This window comes from Protopterus annectens, chromosome 17.part0 (assembly GCF_019279795.1).
Source record: "Protopterus annectens isolate FY-2018-M chromosome 17.part0, PAN1.0, whole genome shotgun sequence".
Classification (NCBI taxonomy): domain Eukaryota; kingdom Metazoa; phylum Chordata; order Ceratodontiformes; family Protopteridae; genus Protopterus; species Protopterus annectens.
This window is the reverse complement of record NC_056751.1, coordinates 400,783,343-400,798,519: the sequence shown is the minus strand read 5'-3', so window position 1 is coordinate 400,798,519 and position 15,177 is coordinate 400,783,343. Positions and strand designations below refer to the sequence as shown.

Here is a 15,177-nt window from a genome sequence, read left to right as displayed (position 1 = left end):
GACTCTGCTTTACCCTGCAGGACTGAACAGAAAAGGGTTGGACCATGATCTCATCAGTGATTAACAGGTTTATCTCCGGGGCACTCCCTGAGAAGACTGTTGTAATAGTGATATTTGTCTGTGGTTCACAGCCAGATATGCCTTGCCTCTCTGTACATGGGTATAAGCACATGATACCCTGTCTAGCTATGTACTACACCACAAACTGGTTGCCCCACTTGTTTCAGAGTGGCTCTGGTCTGGTTTCATTCTTCAGAATCTTCAGAGCAGTTATAACTGGTTAATATAATAATACACAGACACTTTTCTTGGGGGGCGTCTTCCTCTGGATCAGAATATTTAAGGTGGGCTCCTGATGTGCCAGCAAAGCAGCCATTGTGAGGATTATGAAATGGCTTCTGCTGCAGGAAAGGAAGACTCAATGCAAAATAAGACCAGAATGAATCAAGCCTGGTGTCAGGAATCTGCTGAGCTAGCCTCACAGACAACTTCTCTCAGTTTACAGAGACCACCCATAGTCTACTACCATGAAAGTAGGTAAAGCCAGGGGAAACTACCAACAATTCCCAAAATAGGGCCACCAAGAGTCATCCAAGGAAAGAAACACTGAAAGCTCTTTTCTTACAATGTGTCTGCCACAATGACCAACACCTAGGCAAACTGTCTTGATGCAGAGGAGAGAGACCGAATGGAAACACTTTAAAACGAAAACAGTGCTCACACAGAGCAAACTGAAACAATCTTCTGTGTGGACTCAAGACAATGATTTTCAAAAAGGTGGTAATCAAGTCTGGTGATACCATCAAAGGTCCCTGTGATACTAAAGGCATGACATGCTGGAAAGGCACCACAAGGAGCATGATGGACTGATGTGCTTGATGAAAAAGGGAAGGTCAAGGATTAGAAGCAAGTCTCCCATTTGCTTCAAAATAAAGATGAGGAAGCAGTAAAGCCCTTGGCTTCTTTCCAAAGAAGGGGCTATCTTAACTATCCCTTTGAGAAGTAGCCTGGACCAGTCCCATCAACTGAACAGAAGACATATTCAGTCCTGGATTGAAAGCCTTCCAATGAGGACCTAGGGATTCTAGGATTTGGTCTATTGTGGCAAATTATACTACCCAGAAATCCCTTCTGGTGGTTACCCCCTGTCTGGGTGAATTTGGTTAGTCCTAAACATTAATATGGGCTGTGACTGCTGTCATGGAGGATCTGTACTTTTTTGGGCCTCAAATGGAAGCATGAGGGGAAGTAAGACTGCAAATTGCTTGGGTCCCTCCACATTCTGTGAGGAGGCTTCTATTTCTTAGACAATTGGTCTGACCTGGAAGAAGCAGAAAAGGTTGAGGACATCATACAGTTTGTCTGCCACTACATATGGGATGATAGCTTCAATGCCCTTACATGTGACTTAATATCCGTGTTCATTTTTTTATTAGAGATTATCAGGGGGAGAAAAAAAAAACATTTCAATGCAGACTTCCAGGTCACATGGAAATTTACTGCAAAAACTGTTATAGGGGACACAGCCAGATCTTCTTCGATCCCAGAGGCAGACAGCACTCCCAGCTTCCCTACTGCTGATCCAGTATGAAAAAACTGGAAACTGAATAGACCAAGACACACCTGATGGACCTAAGCCACAAAGTAGTAGAGAGGAACATCTTATTGACCATTGTATCTAAAGTCTTGGACACGGTGGCAGTACAGTGGCACAGCAGATAGCATTGTTGCCTCACAGCAAGAAGTTCTCTATTTTGATTCTCAACTGGGGTGCCTTCTGTGTGGAGTCTGCATGTCCTCCATGTATTCGCATGGGTTTCCCTGGGTACTCTGGTTTCCTCCCATATTCCAAAGGCATGCAGAAGGTGGACTTCTACAGTCTAAACTGGCCATACTTATGAGTGTGCATGCAAGTGTGTGGTATGAAAAAAAAGTCACGGCAGGACTAGTCACAAGGCAGTGGGAGCCTAAGTTCCAGATGATTGTCACTGTTGAAGTGACACCCCAACCCCATGTGCAAAATGGGAAAAAGGGGTAGTGGATGGATGGATCTAAAGTCTTGGACACCTCGCCAGAGGGTTATTTGGGAGGCTGCTGTCAACTCTGGGGCTTAAAGTGACAGAAGAGCTCATGCAAGAGGCTGGCCTGCTATGTCTGACCAGAATCTTGCTCCACTTCACTCCGCTGGAGCTTAGAAAGGGCACCTGCATTTTTTTTAAATGCTTCCATGCTGTAAGATCTGCATCCCTGAGGAAAGCATCCATGAAGAAGAGATGATCCAGAGCTCCTCAATCCATCTGACCACACAGTGACTTTTCTGAGGAGAAGGCAAAGCAGCAATAGGCCACTCCATAGAGGACTTCATCAGCCTGAGAATCTCCCCCAAAACAGAAGTCTTCTGTGGAGGGAGTTGTAGAGAAATCAAAACTCACTTCTTGATAGTCCCACAATTGGGTGCTTCTTGGTCCTCAAATTTCCTTCCCATGACAATGAAGTAGAAAGTACAGTTGTGTAAGTTAAGTTACCATAACAGTAAATGTTTTAATAGATCACTGTTGTAGTAGCTAAAACTATATGGGGTGCATCTTGTCAATGACACTGCGATGCCTGGCCAGTCTACAAAGCTTCAAGTTCCATCCTTGCACACTGTATGTTTGCCCCTATCACAATAACATATGTTTGTACAAGAGGGATGTGCAGGCACACCAAAACTGAGCTTTCTTGCCACAAACAGGGAGGCTGAAGCCTAAAGCTCTAAACAAGTTATGTCATGTCAGGAGAGGGGAAGGAGAAAAGGACACCTCACCCCAGCCAGGAAAAAATGAAACAGGGTGCTAGTACTGCAACACCAATTTATTCAAACATTTACTGTTATGTCAAGTTAACTTCACAACTGTACTACGTCTTCATTAGAGCACTGTTGCAGTAGCCATAACTATATTGGAAAACTGCCAAAGCTCAGTACGAGATGATGGATGAAGAAGGGCCAGAGTCTAGGATTCCCTACACAAAAGCTCCAGCAAAACCTGCTCTAGCTCTAGAAACTGAGTCATGCTTGTAGTGTTTAGTGAAAATGTGCAGTGAGGACCAAGTAACTGCATCTAGAATGGATTGAGGGATCATCCCTTTCCAAAAAGCCTCAAAAATGGCCACAGCTCTAGAAGAATGAGCCTTGACATTCTGAGGATACGCTTGCCATTGCTTCAGTAACAAAACTGAACAGCTTTCAAAAGCCACCTACAAATGGTTTACTTGGCTACAGTCAGTCCCTTTTCGTTACCATCATAGGAAAAAAAAAAAGTTGGGTAGATTTTCTAAAATCTTTAGTTTTATCCAAGTAAAACATTAGCCATCTGTGGACATCCAAAGTGTGAAGAATGTTTCTTGCTTCAGGTAGAACACAGACAGACAAATACTCTGGTTTAGTATAAATTTGGAAACCATGTTGGACAAACAGGAAGGGTTGGTTCCAAGACTGACCCTGTCCTTATGGAAGATCAAGAATGGCTGAATTGACACAACTGCCTGTAATTCAGATGCCTATCTAGCAAAGGTTCGAGCAATGAGCAAAACAGTCTTCCAAGTTAGAAATTTTAGAGAACTGGGTGCAGCATCAGAAAGAGACAGTTAAATTCTCTATGACAAAATGCTGATCTTAGGAAGGGGTCACTTGTATTCTAGGTGGCCTAATATATATAACATCCCATTCAAAAAATGGGAACATTGGAATTGAGTGGAGGGGTGGTGGAAATCATGTGGCAGACTAGCAAAAATGGTCAAAGGGTATACTTTAATAGAAGTGTATGCTAGGCCTGAAATGAGTAATTCACACAGGTGCTGAAGAACCAGAGAAGCCCTGATTTGACAGATTTTTTTTTCTGTTATGGTATCAATAAGAAATTCTTTTCCATTTGGTGAAGTATGATTTCCTTATACCAGGTTTCCTGCCTTCCAGCAACACAAGGCACATCCTCACAAAAAAAAAAGTGCCCAAATTGGATCAAAAACCCATCATCCATACAGTCAGATGGATATAGTGAATGTGGGGTTGGATGAGGGATCCCTTGCCCTGTGTAATGAAAGCACACTGTGTATGGGAGGTTTTGGTAGCTGCCTCTAGACAGACGCACAAGAAGGGAGAACTGATGTTGTCTGAGCCAAAAGGGAGTCACCAGAAATATCTTTGTTAAATTCTCCTTGATTTTTAGAAGGACTTTAAATATCAGAGTAAAAGGGGAAAGCATAAAGGAACATTCCTATCCAGAAAAATGAAAATACTTTTGTTTTCATGCCTTTTTGCAAGGTGTCCTGGAACAGAACTGGTTTAGTTGTCTGAGATAGAAGGTGAACAGATCTACTTGGGAAGTACCCCACAGGCAGACTATCTCCTGGAAGACCTCGGAGTTAGCAACCACTCATGAAGGTCCGTTCTGGATCTGCTATTGTACTCTCCAATGCAGACTGCCAGCAGAGTTAGAGTATACTGAACTGAAACAAATTGCCAATTCCCAGGCAGTCATTGCTACACTGCAGAGGGGATAAGATCTTGTCGCACCCCACCTATGTTTCTATACCAGATTATTTTAGTGTTGACGGTTATCACTAATAGTGGTTCAGGTATCTTCAGCTGATTTAGAGCTTTGAGAGCTTTTATTAGGGATATTATTTCCTTGAAATTTAAGTGCAAGTGTCTGAAATGAGACTCTTTAAAGTCATCCTCAGGAATTCATTAAAGTTCCTAGCACAAGCTGTACCCTTCCAGAGTGACATGCCCATATGCAATTCACAACCACAACAAGGTAGAACCTCATTATTGGTTAATTTGCACTTCTCCTGAACTGCAGTTACCACCACAATGTGCAGATCATAGCTGAGCTGCATGTCGCGGTAGCAACCTGCTGCTCATATAGACAGTGGAATCATCCCCACACTTGCGCTCTCTCACAAATGTACACAAATACACCAATACATACACCCGCACACCACAGTATGTCCCTACCCTCAAATGGTCCACCTCGCTCTGTAATACTTCAGTGCTATTACAGCATGTACGTATTAGGCTCTGATAGTCTAGTGGATCTTCTTACCCCCGTTACAATGTCTGTGACATTATGGCACATTAGAGAGTCATCCCTGGTGGTCTGGAGCTTCCCCTCATCACCCCATTATGCTCAAGAAGTCTGCCATTACATAAATTTACTTTACTCCTGGTTTCCAGTGGCTCGCCCCCACCCCACGATATTTCTACTACTGTTGGTGCCATTATGGCACTTTAGACTGTGTTTTGTGGTTCCCTCCCTATCCCAGTTATGCTGCTCTGTGCATTAGGGCATTTTATAGAGTATTCCTTGGTCTCTAGTGCATCTCCCATCCCCAAGTCCCCGTAATAATTTTCATGCTATTATGGCATTTTAAAGGTGAATCTCTGGTGTTTAGTGGTTCCCCTCATCTACCCGATCCCTACACTATGGTTAGAATCACTGCCAAGTATAGTAAGCCCTGGTAATCTAGTATACCCCACCCCACCCCAGGTCCCCATAACAATAATGTTGGTATCAGTATGGTATTGTAGTGTGTGCATCTTTGCACATCTAATCCCCATAGCAATGCTGGTGCTGTTATAGCACTTTTGAATATTAATCTCATGTTTCTGATGGTTACCCAGACCCCCAATCCCCATTTTGATGTTGGTGCCATTATGGCACTTTTACAAAGTAAGATCTGGTGTCTAGTTGTCACGTTCATGCTTGGGGGTTGACCATGGCTTTTGGCAGTGTTTGCTACCACAACATGCTGGGGAAGACCATGTTGATTAATGCAGTCGAGTCTTGAATCACTCAGGTGTGTACATGCTTTCCTGGGGGCAGTTGTGTGGAAACAACACATGACTAATAAGCATATGCCTCTCCCCCCAGAATGCCTCATTTGAGTTTGGTGCTAGGCTAGCCCTTCATGGTGCTGCTGGCCCTCGTGTCAAAGGACCATGCAGTACCATGTAAAGGTGCTTGCTAAAGAGCAAAAAGGAACTGTGACAGTGTGTACAAGTTGTGGTACCTTTATGAATTCAGCTAGTTTTTTCATTTGAAAGGGGGATCTTTCATTTTTGTGTTTCCTTCCCATTTTTTTCTTATACTGATTCCTGGAAGACTTTTGTTGGGTACATTTAAATGGATTTCAAAAGAAAGATCCTGGGCTAGAGAGAGAAAAGTACTTTAGCACTATGGAATGGGAGATGGATAAAAACAGGTGCTTAACATTCTCTTCTAGCTTTTTAGTACCTCAACTAAGGAACTTCCAACAAACACATTTGTATCAAGGGGGCATTTGAAAGTGGAGCCTTCACTTTTGGCAAGTCTGTAGTCTCACCCAGGCATGTCTATGCGTAACAGCTCCAGTAGCAGCAGATCTGGAAACACTGTCAACAGCTTTGTAAGCACAATTACACACAGTGATTAGTGACAAAGGAAGCAGTATTAACCACTTCCAGCAAATTAGATTTAGCCTCTAAACTGGGAAGAATAGCTAAAGATGGCTACACATTAGCAAGAACACATTTAAAAGCATTTTAATGTGTGTTTAGCAGAGTATTGCTCTGAAAGCCAAAGTGGATGATACATAGACCTTTCTTCCAAACCTCTCAAAAGCAAGGTTATCCTTATAATTTGGAAAAGAACTGGATGAGGAAAAGGATTTAGAACTTCTGTTCCCATCCAAGAAAGTACTGTAGGGTCTTCTACAGGATTCTTGTGTACAAGCTTGTGTAAACATGGTACTTGTAAAATCTTTCTAGTTTTTTAGAAGGGGCTGAGAATCACTGTGAACTGATGCTGCAGTGAAGGCAACCGCTAAAGCCCCTAAAATTGTTGACATGGCTACAGACTTTTGAGAGTCCATGCTAAGGAGCTCATATTTCTTTTGTGACTCTGATACCTTCTTTCCTTAACACTTACAAAATTGTTCATTTAAAGTTGGTGTCTCCAAGAGATTTCCTCATTAGGAGAGCCTCCAATTCAAACTCACAAGCAGCTGGGGAAGATATCTGAAAGGTGCCTTTCAAGTTTACATTATCAGAAAGCCTTCTCACAGAGGTAGAAGAAGCCAGAAAAGAAAATTTAAATGATTGCATCCCTTTGAAAAGGCCCTCTATAAAATTAAACCAGTCATCCCGTGATCCCTTTGGAACAGAGGGAGTAGGAGGAGGAGAGAAGTATTTTTTTTCCTATTATGCACATTTTTTTTTTTTGGACTCTCACAAGACTTACTTTTGGGAGAAAAATCCATAAGGTCAGACATCCATAAGAGACCAAACAACTTCTTGCACCAATACTTGGTGTATGCCTCCCTCACACACTGATAAGATAAATCATGATTCGCCCAGATGTATGTTCTTAAGGGATATGTGAGGTTCCTGGGCAAAAATGGTGAGGGGGAATGCCAGATGATCCAGAGGAAACAGACTGATGGTCCAAGGGATGCATAAATGCCACAGTGGAGTTATCAGTCTCAGACTGCAGATAAGACGTACATGTTTGGGATTAGTCACTAACCTCTTTTTTTTTCTTAAAGGAATGCACTGGTCATTGTAAACACTATCAACTCCCTATGATATGGCTTTACATATGGATATTACCAGATGGGCAATACTGAAATCAGAGTACTCTGCAGTCAGAAATATAAACAATTTTGTGAAACACGAGAGTGGCTTCTAGACTAGAAAAGGTCAGATTATATGCCGTTCAAAAAAAAAAAAAAAAAAAAGGCAAGTTACCAAACAACTGCACTTGATTCACATGCTAGCAAGATAATGCTCAGGATCCTGCAAGCTAAATTCCAGCAACACATGGACCATTAAATGCCAGATGTACAAGGTTTTAGAAGGGGCAAAGGCACCAGAGATCAAACTGCAAACATCCACTAGATAATAGTGAAAGCAAGGGAGTTTCAAAAAATATTTGCTTGACTTACTGACTACTCTAAATCCACAGACTGCATGGATGTTAAACTCTGGACATTCTTAGAGGAATCATGTTAAAGTTCTTCCTTATTTGCCTCCAGAGCAATCTGTATACTGTTGTTATACTTATGCAATGTATACACTGTAGATAAATGAAATGCTGGGGTTGACAAATTAAATGCAGGAATTAAAATTGCTAGAAGAAATATTAACAGTCTCTCATACGCAGACGATACCACTCTGGGGGGACAAAGTGAGGAAGAGTTGAAGAATCTGCTGATGTGAGAGCAGAAAGTGCAAAACTGGCTTGCTACAATACTCAAGGAAGTAAACCTAGACTGTTCACTGGAAGGTCAGAATACATGCACACTATCCAGCTGTGGCATAGAGCCAGGATGACCACAGCCCCAACACAGATCCAGCTGACTGGTGATCTATAAGTGGCTATGGAATTGAGGAGCTAGGCAAGGGGAGGGAGAAGAGTGATAGAAAGTCATATACTTTGGCCATGTAATGCAAAGGTGGGATTCACTAGAGATGACATCAATGTTGGAAAAGAGCAAAGGCAAAAGATGCCAAGCTAGAAAGCTAACATTGCTGAAGTCATTAATATAAATTTGAAGGAAACTAAAAAAGCAGTTGTTGATAATCAGACCCAGTGTGTTGAAGTCCCTTAGGTCATGAAGACTCAGATGGAACTAAATGACTAAACAAGAAACATACAATAGTGCTTTAAATTTTTAACTTTCAAAGCAACCTGAAAAGTCTGTTTGATTACTTTTGAAAAAAATGCTTACCATTTTCTACCTTTGTTATATATATATTAAAGTCATTTTCATTTCCATCTGGCAACATTTGTTTCCTGATATACTTTTTGATTTAGATTAGATCACTTGCATTTTTTTCTTTTTTTGCATTTTTTTATTTTATTTATTTATTATTTATTTTACATTTGTTGACCGGGTTAGTCTAGCTGGGCACATACCCTTTTTCAGCAGAGACCCAGGGAGAAAAGCTCCAATAAAGTACAAAATATAGCATTCAAGTATAAAGATTATACAGCAAGGTGTAACAAATAAAGTAAGCAATAAAAATATATAAACAAGCTATTTACAGTAATTACATTACAATCACAGCAGTGATAAAAAACAGCTACTTACAGTCTTAGCAATACAATCTGATTAGGTAGAAGTTTTAAGTGATGGATTACTTGATTGACCATTTGAACTCTAGCAGGTACAGGGGACAGCTCCCAAATATATTGAACTCTAGCAGGTACAGGGGACAGCTCCCAAATATATATAACAATTCCTAGAAGGTTTTTTTTTTTTTTTTTTTTTTTGAGTATTTTAAAGATCTCACAAAGTGAATTGTGATTGCAGTGAAACACTTCTACGAATAACATACAACAAAAATCTAAGAAAAAAATATTAACAGCTGTATAAAAACTGCACAAGGAAAAATAAAACTATTTATACCTTTCTTCGGAGTAATGTGGCAGTATTTTTATGCCGACTACTCTTCAAAGAGGTACCACTACATTAAGTGTCCTTGCACACAAACATATATTACCTTTTTTTCCAAATATTTTTTTTTTCTTCTTCTTCTTCTCTTGGTTTGTTTGCATATTTCAATTCTAGGCATTTTACAAGCTAGAATTCAGTTACATTGTAGAAGAGCTACAGTCATATTTATGTACATCTTGTTGTAAGAGAATTTTCAGGGTTAAAACAAAATACACAAAATAAATAACACTCTATATACAATATGTACAAGTACTACATAAATGTCAACTTTTGATTAATATTTGTGTCACAATTTACATACTATTTTTAAGTGCTACATATGATGAGGTTTAGATTAGACACACAAAAGAATGTCTTATGCCCTTTTCAGTTTGCATTCACACTAATTCATCTATCTATTCTCTTGAGATATGATCCAGGAGAACACTCTAGTATTTTAGAAACTAGGAGCACTTACTCTGGTTATTCGTTATCAGTTTATGTGCCGATATATACTTTACTGCCACACTTCTGAAGCCCTCCCATGACAGTTTGGTTCAATCTAACCAGTTCTGAGTAATGTACAATTTTACTAGAGAATACGGTAATTAGAATATGCAGATTAAGTTTGGGTATTTTTTGAGAGGTGATATGCAAAATTCAAATTCCCATGATAATGTGCATTTTTGATATCCTATCTTCTCTAGTGTGACTCTAAATGAGCACCATAACTTTTAAGTACATTTACAGCTCCAGAAGATATGGAAGAGGTCTGCTACTTGTGAGTAGCAGCAAGGACAGTTTGTTGACACTTCCGAACTGAAACTGTTGAGTATTTCTGGGGTAAAGTAAGCATCATTAGTCATCACTAATTGAGTATACATGAGTTTCTTAAAAGGGATTCATTTTAATGTTGATTCGAGGGATTTAGATCTTTACTTATCAGTAATTTCTTTGAGCTTTTCAGCCCAGCATTTTGAATACAAAATAGATGTTTGATATCTCAAGGATACTATTAGCCTACATGTATTAGATAGCATTTTTTTCCTTATGGTTAGCAAGTTCCATAATGTATGCACGTATGTACGTTTTTATCGTTTACTTCAAACTCTCACATTATTTAAGTGCACAGTTTTCTAATTTGCCTTAGCATTATGATGTATCATTTTGGAAGGTTAAGGACATTCCTTGTGTCCTCTAAAGATTTTCCCTAAGTCTATAAATATCGCATTTAAGGAGTGGATAGTTTTCAAGTTTATCATCTCGTTATTTAATCTGAGGTTTGGATTCAGATGCATTGATTGCAACAGGATACAAGTATTTGTGAAGTTTAGTGCTTCCATCATTTTTGAAATCTAATTATTCTATGTTTTAATGAAATATGAAAGCTGCTGTCCTTTAGATTTTCCTGATTTATAAATGGAAGGATTTTGGGAGTGACCTTACTGTTTTTGATGTAGTCATACCATAATTTAATCCATAGTGGATATCACTCTTTACCCTTGGGATTATATTCAGCAACCTGAATGATCCTGTTTGAACATATTATATCATAATATAAGTTAAAGTCAGGTAGTCCCAGTCCTCCCTTTTCCTTAGGATACAATAACTTCTGACAGACTTAGGGTACCAGATGAACTTCGCTAAAGCTACATTTAGTTTCTTAAAGAAGTTTTTCTGAACTATTAAATTTGTTGCATTGAGCTGAAATAATAACCTTGGGAGAATATTAATTTTTATAATTGCTGTTTTGAAAGAAAGGATAGCTTCATACCCCCCCCCCCCCCCCCCCACACACACACACACACACACACACACACACACACACACAATCTCTGGATATCCTGTTCAGTGTCTGCCCATATCTTTAGTAAGTTATTTTGCATGAATGCTTTTGGGTTATGTTCAAATGATAGCCCTAAGAGGGCTATTTTAATTTTATTTCCAAATTAGGAAACTATGATTCAATGGGACTTAGTGGATTGAGAGGGAAAATTAGGGGTTTTGTACGATTAATTTCATAGTTTAAAACTTTTGAGAAGCTAACTGAGTCTAGGATTTTTCTCATGTCAGTGTTAGAAAGTGTGAAATGTAAGTTTAAATCATCAGCAAAGGCTGTTAGTGCAATTTCGTTACTAAAAATTCCTGGAACATGATGGCACGTTTTTTGGGTTAGGAGTAAAATAGAGGTTTTATATATGTTGAGGAGATACGGAGCTAAAGGACATCCTTGTCTGGTCCCATTTAGAATTTTTATTGGATTTGAATTTGTTTTACTAATGTACAGACTTGTGCAAGTGCTTTCATATAATTTTTTTATTATATTTGTATTTGTGGTATATCAAAACAGGGCAGTATAGAAAATAAAAAGTTTAGGTTTACTTTGTTAAAGGCTTAACACGCATCTAAAGCAAAGGCCTACATGGGGTTTTTATTTTGTTTAGAAAGCGAGATCATTGTATCCAAAATTAATGTGTTATTGTATGTCTGCCTACCAATAATGAATCATGACCATCCAGGTGATATGTTTGGCAATATTTTTTTCAGTCTGTTTGCAAGCAATGCAGCAAGAATGTTAATGTCTAGATTTATGAGAGGAATTGGCCTTTAGTTTCCTATGTTTCTGTTGTTATGTTACTTATTCATATTTATGTTCAGATTTTCATAGCTTCGAGCTCTACATGTTATTGAGGGGTATAGTGTGAAACGCCATGTGGGAGACAGAAAAGTTCATTGTCAATGTTCATTTACATCTCATTTTACTTAACATATTGTTAGTTTCTTGTTAATAACTGAAAAATACATATTTTTATATATACTTAATATTTCAAAAACCAAGTGACTTACAAACTGTTGCAAGACATCAGATGAAACCTTAGATGTTCTTGAAGAAAAATGTCTGATATTTGCACTGTAAGTTGCACATCTTAGAGATATTCAATGCTATTTATACAAGCAAGCATGTTTTTGTACCTTTGTAAATATCTTAATAAACGTGTACTTACGGAGGAATTTCTTGTTGTGTGAAACCGTATGTCTGGTTAACAAAATGTTCTAACATGTGTACATAGTATAGTTTAACAAAAACATAACATGAGGTTGGTGTACACTATACCATAGTATTTCTGGAAAGACTGAATGCACTGACTCATCACTAAAAAATATGTCTTACTAATGATAACACTGCTGTTTGTACAGTTTTAATAGCTTTGACTGTTAACAAAACATTTACATTAGTTTATCTTGTGTTTTTCAGTTTATTTTACAGAAAAATGTTCTGGAATGCAAAATATGTCTATGCTGCTAGAGGTGTGACATTCCATACCACACAGGCATTAATGAGTTAAATGATCACAATTTTCAGTTTCCTACACTGGTCTACTATTTAACCTCTTGCAATAGTCTAAGCTTGTTTAAGTCAGCCACTAGAGCCAGCTGTCAAGAAAGATACAAAAAGACCCACAACCTCTTGACTTCCAGGCTTGCCACGATCACCACCATATACTCTGACACGACTCTTAATGCAAAAAAGGCATAACAAAAGGATTCAGAAATGAAAATGGTGGTTTCCTATGAAGTATAGAAACCTTTACCTCTCCTCATTCTCATGTAATGTAAACCTGAAAAATAATAATGTGAAATGCACTTTTCTTTCATAACTGTTGATATATCTATTAATTGCTACTGTACAGTTTTTGTTATATATTAACTTTCTGTTCTGCTTTTGATGTATAACTTACTGCTTTTCTGTTCCACTTTTTTCACTTTTCTTTGTGAATTATTTCACACGGCCTATACCTGTAAATAGTAAGCTGTGATCAGTGTACTACTCAGTAAATAAATGTAAAATAAAATAAAATCATGATAGGCATCTTGTCTAAACACCACCCCCACTTTATTCCACAAATGAGATGTGACTGAAGACTGGCCATACAGCACGTCTGCCTTATGAGGGACAGGCTGAGACCACTGATATCCAGAAACAGTCTCATAGCTCCAGCCTTCTTGAAAACCAAAGAGTATCAGCAACATTGGACCCAACTTTAAAGCCTGGTGGGATAGACAAGATGGATCTTCTCTGGATGTGACAAAGGACATTATCTGAAATTCAGAACTGGCTGGGGAAAAATAACTCGCACTTTACTTTAAATACTCAGCTGTTGGCTGTAAGTCTGTGCCCATGCTAAGCAGTGAAGGGTGACACCCCTCCCCCCTTGAAAGGGGAAACTATGACTTGTCTGATCTTGATGAGACCAGCCATACTTACAAAATCCACACACTTGTTACTGCTACTGCTCCTCCCTGAGGACTTGTACCATGACCGCTGCAAATGGTTAGTAAGGACAGCAGAATCAAGGTTTACACTACCTTACTGTGTTTGCTGGACAAATGAATAGAAGCCTGAACAATAATTCCTGCCTCCAAAACACCCCACCTTTCTGTTTCATCTCTTCAAAACGATATCCATTTCAGGCCCAAAGGTCCTGAAATGGGAAACTTAGATTGGCTGCCTTAATATATTCATTGAACAGAGACATAAATAACTAAGATAGCTCGTATAAAGTAATACCGGAGGTCTACTGACTGACTCGCTGTACTAGCAGTACGTCCATGACAACATGGAAGCCTACACTATCAGGATCTTGGCAGAGTCTCTAAATTAAACATTTGATAGCTGATCCAACATTTCAAAGATCTTATCCCAGAAATCTCTCTTTAGAAGAAGACCCCATGTTTGAAGTAATTAATCATACACATAGCCAGAATGGAAGGTTCAAATATCTACCAAAATTGGTTCAGAGCCTTGGACTCCTTCTCCTTGAAGGAATAGACAGCCATAGCTTGGGGGGGGGGGTTAATTTTCACTGCAGAAGCTTAAATGTTATATCTCATTTTGGGTGGTCTATTAATAATCCAAACTCCTGAGAAGGATGGAAGATCCAATCTGCCCTCCTACAGACAGATATTACTGTATCTGGGGGAGTCCATTTAGCTTTTATAACATCCTGTTCTGTTTGGATGCTTTTCCTCTCCTCAACCACATGTGGAGGAGTTTCTCCAAGGATGAATTAATAAATGTTTTCCTCACACTCTGAAAAGAGGTCCTAGGTTTACATACCTTCATCATCCAATGCCCGTTGGGCTAGGTACAACTCTAAAAGATGGCCTCTTAGAATTTTAGCCGTCATGCCCTGATTTTATGACATCCAAGGCTGAAGTGTCTGAAAAACTTTTAGCAGAGAGCAGTACTTAGTACTGAAGCTAGGGAAAACAACAAGGCTAAACCTGGGAATAAGCAGAATGTCAGACTCTGGAGTGAGATGGCAGGATGGCCATCATGTGGCAGTGATCAACATCAGGTACCACAGAGGGAGCAGTACAGAACAAACCACCTAGGAAGCAGGGATGTTGAGATCCTCATTGCTAGATGACAGCAAACTGATCATCACTGGCTAAGGCTTCTCAAAGTGATATGGGTTCCAATTAACCTTACTGAGCAAAGTTCTAACTTGATACCTTTATTTACAAGCTTATTAATCTTGATCGTTCCAGATTTCTCTGCAGAACTCACACACAAGAATATTCACAATAAACTCAAGTCAAATGAATCAGCTTTAAGAATCAGTTTACACTGCCCACCATGCATTAACATATACATTCAAAACGTTCTTCATCCTACATCCTAGAGCATGGAATTCTCACCATCACAACCAAAGA

The 15,177-nt window shown here is 39.1% G+C and overlaps 1 protein-coding gene across 1 annotated transcript in view; it reads right to left on the bottom strand.

Annotated features, from left to right (window-relative positions):
• ARNTL (aryl hydrocarbon receptor nuclear translocator like) overlaps positions 1-15,177 on the bottom strand; it is a 545,416-nt gene that overhangs the window by 394,105 nt on the left and 136,134 nt on the right. The window lies entirely within an intron of this gene.